Below are 12,265 nucleotides of genomic sequence, written 5' to 3'. Positions count from 1 at the left end.
AATTGTAATTGTTATTTTGTGAACAAGTATTTGGACACACTCAAAATGTTGTAAATAATGGCTTAAGACTGAGCAGAAACAAGACCGAGCGTACGTACCTATCTTTGGAGAATACAAATTCTGCCATCCTCCCAATATGAGTCAATATCGAATTGCGAGTACCTACATAAAAACGGAAAGTACGCATAGAATTAGTATGGGGAGAATTATGTTCCGATCCATGACGGGAGTCCTTTGTGACTCGAAAATGCCAGCCAAGCTAAAGAAAATGTCTGGGCATTTACGGGGCTTGCGACCGTCATAGGCTGGTTTAAGTGATCACTTTACACACGTGTAACATTCACAAATTCTAAAAACTTACTAACTAACCATCACGCCGCTTCTCCGCAGGGGTAAGCAGAGAGAATCGAACGCCACACCACTCTGTCTTTGCAAACATTCTTCGCCTCTTCTATATTCATGCATCTCCTCATACATACCCGACGATTATTACGACTCCGGACCTGGCCGCTTTCAAGTATTTGACAACCTGATTGTGCCAAGTTTTCCTCAGTCTTCCTCTGCTTCTTTTTCCAACTACATTCGCCTCATAAATTTGTTTAACCGTTCTTTCTTCATTCATACGTTCCACATGTCCAAACCATCTCAACACACCTTTCTTAATTTTATCGATAATGATTATCTCAGCCTTAGATTCTTTCACAAATTCTAATAAAATATAATCCAACTTTAATCCAAAAAAATGAGTAGTGTGGTTGTCAATCATGGGTAGAATTGGTGAATATTACACGTGTGGAAATAGATCACTTAAATCAGCCTATGACGGTTGTCAGCCCCTTAAATGTCGCTGAAGTCCAGTCTCACTAGTTAATGTTGTGAAAAAGGGACTTTTCTTTGTAAATCGTTATGCGAAATTTCGCTTTTTAAGGGAGCAACATTTTCAGATATTTTTGCTCGTTATGAGTTGTTCCCCTGTTGTTACCTTTTAATCACACCTAACTTGCAACTCCGTAGTGTAATGGTAAGCACGCTCGGCTACCGTACTGAAGGAGTGGGTTCGATTCCCAGGGGGGGTCAAATAAATATAAGTTATTTTTTCTCTCTCATATTTATTCAATATTACCTTGGACTGGTAACGGAAGCGGATGGCTGATCACCATTCCTTCATGTGTAAACGATCAAGATAACACTGCGTTTATATGATGCAGTGCCCTATGCACCATTGGGGTGCGGATTAGGGTTTGAACGAAACTTACTAGTGAAAATCCCATTTTAGAAAGAATGACCTTTTGTTCAATTATTGTATTATCCAAAAGTGAGACAAAATTTAGAAGTATGATTCGATCTTTAAAAGTTGTATAAAATCATTGTTTACATTTAAAATTATTAAACATAGTGTCGAGTTCTAGATACAGATTAAAGATAAGTAGCGAATATATGCAATGTCGAATGTGAGAAATGTTTGTGTCAGCTTACTTGAATAAATGTTTAGGTACATTAATGTGTCAAAAGGTATGGGTGAATGATTGATGAAGTGCGAAAAGTTGTGTACATCTAATGGGATAAAAGCTTCAGGTCCAAGGGTGTGCGGAAAATATTTCTAGCGGCAAAGTAAAATGATTATTTTATTATTGTAATTTGTATCAAATGAGATTAAGTATTCACGTTTAAAAAATATTACTGAATCCCACAAATATTGATAGAGTTAAAAATAACAATTATTTATTGATCTATACTCGGTGAAGACCAAATTCCGCCTATACAATGCCTGCATTGCTACTGTTCACTTATACGGCTGTGAAACATGGCACCTTACAAGAGCCCAGAGAAGCCGTGTCCTTAGCTTTGAGAATAGGTGTCTGCGAAGAATTTTAGTCGTGCGGTGGTTTGACTTTTTTGAGGAATGAAGAGATGAGGCGTAGGACGCAGCAAATTTTAGTCACAACTTTCAAAAAATTTCAATTTTTGTGTATTTAATTTATGACTGAAAATATATTACCGAATAAACCTCACAAAATATTCTGAACCAATTACTTTCATAGTAATAATTTATAAATACATGCCATTAATAATTTATTGTAACTATGAGCTATATGTCTGCCATCTAGTGACAAATTTTTATACTGAAATAAGTAAAGACACACACCTGCTCTGAAAAAACCAGGTTCCATGTACTCTTTCTCGAATACTTTATTTTTCTGTCGCTACGTGTCGCATCACGGTAATTATTTGTCGATTACATTTCTTTTTTCGTTGTTGTTAAAATTCCTTTTTAACTACAAATACTTACTTACTTATATCATTTTAAAATCTTTAAAAAATAAAATTTAATGTGTGGCCTCATAATGCAATGTTTTTGTGCTTCAATATTAAATTTTATTGTTTATTCTGCATTTGATTGGTCTTATTTTACTCATTGTTCAAAACAAATACTACCTAAAACATATAAGTACTTAAGTTCAATTAAATATGCAAATCGGTACTTGTACTGCCATCTATCGGAAATGTTCTGAACTTGCATTTTTAAAAATCGTTTATGTGTATGTATCGTTCAATCACTAAAATGTATTGGTTCTCATAAGTTCATCCATTGGGTTGTCTACCGTTTAAATAATATTGGAATTAGTTTTACTCTTATCCGAGAAGGTACCTACTGCAGGTACTCTGTGTTGAACAGAATATCGAAATCGCGAAGAAAATCTATTACATATTTAATTTTGATTAACTATTGAATAAAATGTGTATTGAGATGGTTTAATACGTGCAATGCATGGGTGAGGAAAGAACGGTAAAACGAATTTATGAGGCGAATGTAGTTGGAAAAAAAACCAGAGGAAGACGGAAGAAAACTTGGCACGATTGGGTATTCTATTGTATTCTCTCTGCCCACCCCTGTGGAGCAGCGTCATGATGTAAAGTCAGCTAAATATCCAAAATAACCTAGTTTAATGAATGATTTCGGTAAAAATCTACCAGGAGTTCATCAAGGCCGAGGAGGTATTTAATTTTTCTAATTTATATATAATGCAGTACTACGTCTAGATTCAACACGTAAAATATAACGCAAATGAAAATTGAATTAAATTTGCAAATCGGTACGCCTGCTGATATCTATCGGAAAAAATGGAATTAATAATTATATTCTCATCTGAGTAGGTACTCGGGAATTGTTCCAATTTAATATTATAATAGAATATCGAAATTGCGAAGATAATCTATTCAGTATGACATCTGGTAGAATGCGGAAACAACGGTAAAACAAATTTATTAGGCGAATGTATTTGGAAAAAGAGGCAGAAAAAGACCGTGGAGAACTTGGTAGGATCAGGTATCTCAAATACTTTAAAGCGGCCGGGTTAGAATTCGAAATAATAGGCCGGTTTGTATAGATATTTATGAATGTGGAAGAGGCGGATTATGTTTGCAAAAATATAGCAGTGTGGCGTTCCATTCTCTCTGTTCACCCCTGCGGAGAAGTGTCATGACGATAAGCTAGCTACAACATCCAAATCAACTTAGTTCATTGAATGGTATCGATATAATTATACCAGGATTGTAGAAAAATACAGAAGGTAATTTGGATCCAAAAAATGAATAAATACTCTAAATCTATCCGAGGCTAGATTTTCATTGATTTCTTAATTTTTTTAATTTAAAATAAGTACCCACCTTTGTATAAAAATAATTAATTCAATATCTGAAGTATCTGAAAAATGAATCAGAACTGAACCTATATATATGTATTAAATTTAGGTACTCGGGTACTTGGAAATAATAAGTTCCTTTTATCAGGCTGGCAGCACATTATTTTTTTAGTCTGTCATCACTATTGAATTTGGATTCTATGATCTATGAATAATCAATAATAACGGTTTCTCTGCAATGTCAAAATTTCATTTTTGGTTATTATCTGGAAATCTGAACATTATACACAATTGTTAATTATTTTGTACAACGATAAACGTGATTATATTAGACGATTGTATTTACTATCGTTCGTGATGAGAAGACGATATATTCGCACATATAAAACTGGACATTCTAACCTTATTGTAATACTTGTCAAAGCATGTTATATGTGTTGATACGTTAGTAATTAAATGTATTTTGTGGTTGTAAAATAAAAATATATTGCTGTAATATATCTAGTGTTTCATTTTATTACCTAATTCATGAGTTTATGTTAAAGGTTTTCAAATAATTTCATGCATTTATACACTTTGAAAACGAATTCAACACGCTCTAAAACCGGTCAATTTTGTCTATCAAAAACGGACAATTTTTAGTATGGAGATTTTTCATCTCGCAAATACTAAACCAAAAAACTATTCTCGACCTAAAATTTCACCGCCTAAAGTTGAGCATCCTCGTAAAGATGAAGTTTATGTAAAAACATCGAGGCGAAAGGCTTTATTCGAAAGGCTTTATTATATAGAAAAATGATTACTATGAAAAACCGTATTCGGCGACTTTGAACGCGCGCTGTAAATTGAAAACGAAATGAAACCTGGTCAAAATTGAATAGAATATGCAAAAATCTATTGAGAATCGTTTGTTCACCTCACTTTTTCGATTTTCGTCGCGATATTTTAGCATTTAGCTAATGTTCGAGTCGCTGGCGAAAAATTAAAATTAGTGTCAGTTTGACATTTGAAATGGCCGCCCCGATCGCGTGGTCGTGAACAACCACGCAAGTATGGAGATGAAATTAAAAATGAAAAAGATGAATGAAAAAGTAAATTAAACGGAAAAATAAGTATAGAATGTGAAAGAGGAGAGGATTCCGCGCGATAATTTACTTCTTCTTCTTCTTCTTTTTTTGATGGCTTTTCACCCTTCTTGGGTGTTATAGCCAGTGTCGAGTTATTCTTTATTTACATGTTACGTTACGACGAAATGGCTCCGGTCAGTCCCTACCATTAGAGTCAGCTCATCGCATTCTAACGTCAAACGTCATTGTTATTAAAAAAGAAACGTGCGTGTAAACAATTTATTTGAACAATACAATAAATACTATACAAATAGAAGTACGATACAGAATATTGCAGGGTTGAAATAAATTCAGGAGTACTTGAAATTTCAACAACTTCGGCGCCTCCTTTTTCTGATAGTGAGTTGGACTTGCAGCACCGGCTCCTCTTGAAGCGGCCGGTCTTTAAACTCTGCAGCGTCTCGCCTGGAACGTTTTTCTCCGGCTCGGGCGATTGCTGCTGCGCAACCGGCCGCAGCGCCTCCACCTCCTGGAGCAGGACCTCCTCCTGGAGCAGGACCTCCTTCTGGGCCGCCTCCTTCTGGGCCGCCTCCTTCTGGGCCGCCTCCTTCTGGGCCGCCTCCTCCTGTGCCTGGAGCACGGGTGACGCCTCTTCCGCCGTCGCGAACAGGATTGTTTGCGCCGCCTACCGCAGGGGTCCTCTGAAGAGGTTGAAGGAAATATCATACCCGTCAGTCGACGCCACATAAATTTTCATTTTTACGCCTCTTCCGCCGTCGCGAACAGGATTGTTTGCGCCGCCTACCGCAGGGGTCCTCTGAAGAGGTTGAAGGAAAGAAGATCCCGCCAGTCGACGCAAAATTTTCATTTTAACACTTTTCAATTTATTTTCCACAATAATTTGTTTGTCGGGTTCTCAGTAAAATATTAAAAATATAAATAAATACTAAACGGACAATTTTCACAGCACATCCATGCCGCAAAAATGCGGATTCCAATTTTGTCATGTTTACTTCACTTCAGTGAAGTAAACATGAAAAAATTGTAATCCGCATTTTTGCGGCATGGATGTGCTGTGAAAATTGTCCGTTTAGTATTTATTTATATTTTTAATATTTTACTGAGAACCCGACAAACAAATTATTGTGGAAAATAAATTGATAAGTGTTAAAATGAAAATTTTGCGTCGACTGGCGGGGATCTTCTTTCCTTCAACCTCTTCAGAGGACCCCTGAAGAGGCGTCACCCGTGCTCCAGTGCTCACTTTATTTCACTTCTCAATTTTAAACGGAAAATTTTTACAACACATCCATGCCGCAAAAATGCGGATTACATACGATTCTATTTGTATGAAAATTCGAATGATTTTGTTTGAGATTCCTTCAATATTTTCGAATGTTTGTTTGCAGAGATTTCTCTAATATTAGAGTACTCGCGTGAACGCGTACCTACTTGAAAATTAATATCCAACGTACTTAGCAAACTGGTATTTTGTAAAATTTTGAACAATTTACTAAAACATATGTACTCTCGATGACTGATGTACTATTCAGTTTTCACGGGCGATATTACCATCCCTTTCCTCCATAGCTTATAATGATACATTCACAATTCTAACGGAAATTGATTTGACACGATAGCTGATTACAAACATATAATCTAATCATATATTATAATCAAAATATAGGATGGCGCAAAATTAATCATTTAATCAAGTTTTTGAATAACTTTTTTATTAAATAAAAAAATATATTTCGAGTGATGGAATCCTTTTTTTGAACCTTTTCAATTTTTTTCTAAAGTGAAAAGGATGAAATCCGCCGAGTGGCTGTCGCCATCGATACATATTTGTGCCCGTTTTATCAATATGTATGTAAACTGCAGCTGTATACTTCACAAATGTCAAATATGATTGACTTTTTCCAATAGGATCGTCATTCATTTTGTGCCATCCCGTATAAAATGTAACATTAATGATATTGAAACTTTTTACATCCTCTCCTGCACTGACCTAACTGTATCTTGAAAATACTACTTGTTTTGTCCAAAACTCGATGATTTCCATCAACATATTTAGTTGTGCTATTCCTAGCATAACCCCTAAAGTCCTGGTTTATCGCCTTTGCGGTAAACAAATGTATAAACAGTCAGATAAAAACATGCGCCTTGGATTGCAACGTTTTGTCAAAACTTCGAAGCAATCAGTGAATTACTCGAGGAGATTTTGAGTATACGTAAATTTAAATTTTTATTAATAAAGATAAATATTAAGGCCCGGTATTCGTTGAGTCGCAACTTACTCTAAATCCAGGTAACATATTACTTAATTAATTGAAAAAATAAGTTTTTCTTCAAAATAATTATATGGTTTTGAAAGGAAAAGAGTTACTGAAATCATAAAAAATACATATCCAAGAATATATTTTCAATACATATTCTAAAAAAAAAACAAAACATGTCCTATAAACGTTGCAAAAATATGAGCGTGAACACACGTGTAGCCCTGAGCGCGGCTGAGCGCATCCAGACTTGAACGCTCGATACAAGCTTGAGATCTCAGCCAAAACATTTGAGTTAATTCATAAAAAAGTTCATTACCTGTCAAGGACATGCGTTTCACTCGTTCTGTGATAGATTCTCTCCTTTGGAAATGTCGCCTAATAAGTGCGAAGGAGTTGGCCCTCTCCTTCGCACAGTAATCCATTAACTCCATGCGCGACATTTTGGACGGTACAGCAAGATTTTTGTCCTGGTGATCATCGTTCAAAATCTTCGGAGCAGAGTTGAAACTCCCCATCCTAAAAATATCAAGAAGAAATAAGTCCTAACAGAGTGATCATTATCATAAACATAGTGAAATATGATCATTCATTTTCACCATTGTCCACTTATTACTATTAATTAGAAGAGACAGTAGAGGCAGGTAGCGAGGTAAGCTAGGTACTTTTTACTAGGGTAGGCAGCAGAGGTAGGTAGTAAGGTAAGCTAGGTACTACTTAGTAAGGTAGGGTAGGTACTGGTTACGTTTTTATATGTCACGAGGGTAAAACAGGATAGACACTTCTTTTCTGCCTATATGGAATGCACGCCCCTGGTTACTACACTGATAAGTCGGCTGTCCAAACTCAAAATACAGTAAGGGACATTTTTTTCTAGTACGTTTTTTTTTTGCATTTTTGGATTAAGTAGATTCTATTTACTTAGTCCAAAAATGCAAACAAAACGTGCTACAAAAAATGTCCCTTACTGTGTTTTAAGTTTGGACAGCCGAAGTCTGCTCGGATTTTTGTTGTATGTAAATAAAGTTATTTATCAAAATCAGTTTTTTTGTTTAAGCATCTTTCAGATTAAAATAAAAAAAACATACTTCACAATATTTCGGACGTTCATTTTTAAATCTTCAAATACTGAAATTCGTCATAGATCTACCTCCAGCAGAGAATTGTAATACTTAATGACAGTGTAATATAATCTGATTTCGTTATTTCTCTATATCTATGGAGCTTTTCTTTTAATCGGTTCAATATTTTGCCACGTAACGCGCGGTTAGACCTTTATTTGATTGAAGTTAACGTTATATGTCTTAACATAAGATTATGATTAAAAAAATCAACCCTTTATTGCTTTTGTGACAGTATTATCATTCAATTATTATTTATCAAAAAATTTCAATTCACAATACATATTTGATGAAACAAAAATAATCTTATCGATACACCGTACATTGACAGGCATAATGCGATAGGTAACAACAATGATCGATGTTTAATAGTTGATAATCAGATGACAGGTTTCGAAGTATTATGTTTTGTAAAAAAAAATCGTTATGCTCGCATTAAGAAGTGAAATGGGAAAATCATTCGTGGGTTACAATTAATATATAAAAAATAAAAAAAATGGGAGGTTTTAGCAACATTTTAACCAAAAGATATTTCCAACATTTTAAGTGTGTTCAAAATCTTACTTAAGTACTTATTCACAAATCTGGATTATCTCCACTTATACTTAAGTTATTTTTTACATGTTTTGACATCTCAACACAGATGTAGAAGAATATGGAAGTCTGGGTATTTACAAGATTTATGACCTGTCATAGAACATCTATGTTGGATTGAGGACCTCAAACCAACATAGATGGTTGTTGTGAACTCATGTGTACTGTGTCACGAGATTGGTCAAGATATCTAGGAGTTCTAAAAATTTGAGTAGTGTGGTTGTCAATCATGGGTAGAATTTGTGAATGTTGCACGTGTGTAAAGCGATCACTTAACCAGCCTATGAAGTCATAAGCTCTGTAAATATCTAGATTTCCATATTCTTCTTCTTCTATGTTGAGATGTCACAAAATCCAAAGATATTTACTTTGAAAAAGGATCTAATCAATAATCAACCATAGAAATGTGGTGGGAACTCTACAGGTCTTACGGGCACTTTTTCAAATGGACGCTTCAATCCGATAAAATACACCTTCCAACACTGCTTTATGCGCACCTAGCGGATTTCGACTGAACTTAGTAAATGATTCATTGTAGATTTTACCTCGTGATCACGGTTCAGTTTCTAGCCAATTCTTTAAAAATAAACGTTACTTGTGGATTTTGTCGTTATAATAATTGAAAATTTTGAAGTTATAAAAATTTGGCACCCGCATTTGGCACGTGTATGATATTAAAACCCGTAATATCGACAAAAAACTAATGAATAAGTATACTTATATGATTTAGAATCAGGTTTAAATTACAAGCAGATGCGTTATGAAATAAATACAGTATTATTCCAGTTTTTTTATTAAATTTAAAAAAATAAATTGAACAGGAAACATTACCTCAAAAATTAATGCCACGGTTAGATTTTTTTTTACAAAAAAAATTGTTTCAACATATTTCCTTCAAATTACGATTGATATACAAAATTATAATATTGATAAGTACTTAATGATTTACACAAACTAATAAAACGCTTCTATACGACCACTTTCTGTGATTTTATTAATGTAAACACGACTAGTTTCGAGAATTATCCACGTACTCATCAACAGATGAAAATACAAAGTTTTTTTTTTGTATTTATCACCTGTTGATGAGAAGATCTGTTCAACATGTGATTTATCGTTTACTACAACGCTAGATTCGAAAAAAAGTTTATGGCAATTAAAAATCTATTTTTTGAAACACATTTTTTTTACACCAGAGTAGCGCCATCTGTTGAACGTCAAAATAACACACGCAATACTGATTGCTCATGGCGGGTAGCGTCTTTTTTATAGATTGCTATCACTTTATTTGCTAAGTGATAGCAGCTATCAAGCAGTTGTCACTTACGCATGTTTTTGGCTGTATTGTTGTTCCATACATTTTTAAAATTTTCATTGCTTTTAAAGTATTGTGAACTTAAAGAAGTTAGAAATACTTACTTAAGTATTATTTCAATGAACGTGCTGTTAACAGCTCAGTTTCCATGTATCAGCAATATTTTAATTACTTTTAAAATGATGCATACTCGTATTATCAAATACCTTCTCTTTACCTCTTTAATGAATTTAATCGTCAAAATCGGTAAAATTGACCTGTTTATACTGATAAACACCTTGTAAAAGATATAATGACTATAACGCACTGCAAAAAAACGGCGATAAAATTGTATTTAATATCTCTGTTCACAGATGTCACGCTAAAGCCTTAACATAATAAAAACATAAAATCATCAATCTTATTTGTAGCGATAAGTTTGTGGTTTTCCATTTCATTACTTCAAAAATAACTGTTCAAAATCATTAGCTAACTTTTATATCATAATTATATTGCTGACCGGTTTCAAAGCAAGGAGCGTCTTTCTCAAGACTATTAAAAAACTGGTTAATAAAGGGTCCGCCAAATAACATTTTTTTTTTGAAAATGGGGCGCAAAACATCGAGTGTAGCTTCGGCTGTGTGGCACGTAGCGCCGTCCTGTTGAAACCAAATGTTGCCAATATCCTCTTCTTCAATTTTTTGAACAAAAATCCGTTCAACATGGCCCGATAACGATCGCCATTGACTAACGGCCACTCCTTGCTCATTTTCAAAGAAAAATGGCCCAATTATGCCTCTGGACCAAAATCCGCACCAAACAGTGACTCGTTTTGGGTGTACCGGCTTTTCAATGTATGCGTGCGGGTTTTCTGTGCCCCAAATACGACAATTTTGCTTGTTTACATACCCGCCAAGATCAAAATGAGCTTCATCCGAAAAGATGATTTTTTTGGCAAAATCGGCATCTTCTGTAAGTCGAATGTCGCAATATTTTTCAGCGTTGTTCAAGCGTATACACAACCATATTCGCTCAGCGGAAGGATAAAACTAATTATCTGTCAAATCAGACATGAGCTAAGTGTTACCATTCACGAAATAAGCACTAGTTAAAAAAAAAAACTTTAGATGGCGGACCCTATATTATAATTAAGTAAAAATAAGAAAGTAATGATGACAAGGTTTTTAAACCGGTTGGAAAAAAAATATAAAAAAAAGTGGTTAAAAACAAAGTTGTTTTATTTTACAAAGTTTATAAAATGTGCCACAAAGTGTCTGCGAAAAACATTTAAAAAAAAAAAGAAATTTTATGATTTAATTTTGTTTGGGAATTTTATAAAATAGTTACATCAATCAAGTCATTCACATGAATGATTTACACAAAATAAGTACTCGTACTATTCCAATTATAAAATTACACTTTTGTAATTTTGTGAGAATACCTGGAAAAGGGACGGGAGGGAGGAAAAGGGAAAAGGGGAAATATCTAAGCTCAACTCAAAGACAAATTGTATGAAACTAGGAACACACAATGATATAAATGTCGAGTTACACTGTGGGCAATCTCAGCGCTAGCAATGACGAGTAGAACATATAAAAATCCCCATATTCATTGTTAATTTAGATGAACGATAAAATATAGGAACATTGTTTATAGTTTGTTCTGCTCGTGGGAGGTACTAGGGTGTTAGTTGTCCTGGTGATCCGACTGGGAACTTCATAGCATATATGTTCAGTTATTCCGGAAAATCGATAAGTGAGTTGAGGGGTTTATGAAAGAAGATCACATCTGCTGATTTTCATCCTCTAAAGAGCTTGTTCTAAAGATAAGTGCAGTCTAGACTATCTGAGTGTGATATAGAATATCTTTAGATAAGGTACTCCAAAAATCTATTTTGCTCTCTGTCAATTCTCTATTTATATAATGTATTGCATAACCCAGATTCCATACCTGGGATCCATGTTCAAGGATGTTTCATATATAAGCATAATACAAGGTATTGAGAGTGTTAATATCTTTAAAAGGTTTACACGTTTTTTAAATAAAGCCCAAAGTGCGGTTGGCTTTGGAGACTATGATGTTTATATGCAGTGTTGTAGTCTTAAATAAAAAAAGTACTGGAGAGCACTAATACTCTTTTGATGAAGTGGGAGGGAAGGAAGGGAGGAGTGAGGGGAAGGTAGGGGGTAACTTTTGATTGTCTCTTCTTCTTCACCATCATTCAAATTATCTAAAATAAATCTAATGTCTAGACTTTTACCGGTTA

At 34.4% G+C, this 12,265-nt stretch overlaps 2 long non-coding RNA genes across 2 annotated transcripts; both read right to left on the bottom strand.

Annotated features, from left to right (window-relative positions):
• Positions 1–4,976: 4,976 nt before the first annotated feature.
• On the bottom strand, positions 4,977–5,943 carry LOC148306879 (uncharacterized). Its single transcript, XR_015837937.1, has 2 exons — positions 5,331–5,943; positions 4,977–5,300 (listed from the first exon to the last, which is right to left on the bottom strand). It is a non-coding gene; the product is annotated as an uncharacterized LOC148306879 (long non-coding RNA).
• A 1,376-nt stretch (positions 5,944–7,319) lies between these two features.
• Positions 7,320–9,600, bottom strand: LOC148306878 (uncharacterized). Its single transcript, XR_015837941.1, has 3 exons — positions 9,537–9,600; positions 9,074–9,202; positions 7,320–7,509 (listed from the first exon to the last, which is right to left on the bottom strand). It is a non-coding gene; the product is annotated as an uncharacterized LOC148306878 (long non-coding RNA).
• Positions 9,601–12,265: the final 2,665 nt, after the last annotated feature.

Source organism: Brachycentrus maculatus, unplaced genomic scaffold (genome assembly GCF_059751285.1).
Source record: "Brachycentrus maculatus isolate JH-2025_06_01 unplaced genomic scaffold, ASM5975128v1 h1tg000221l, whole genome shotgun sequence".
In the NCBI taxonomy this organism is placed as follows: domain Eukaryota; kingdom Metazoa; phylum Arthropoda; class Insecta; order Trichoptera; family Brachycentridae; genus Brachycentrus; species Brachycentrus maculatus.
This window is presented reverse-complemented; position numbering and strand designations above follow the sequence as displayed.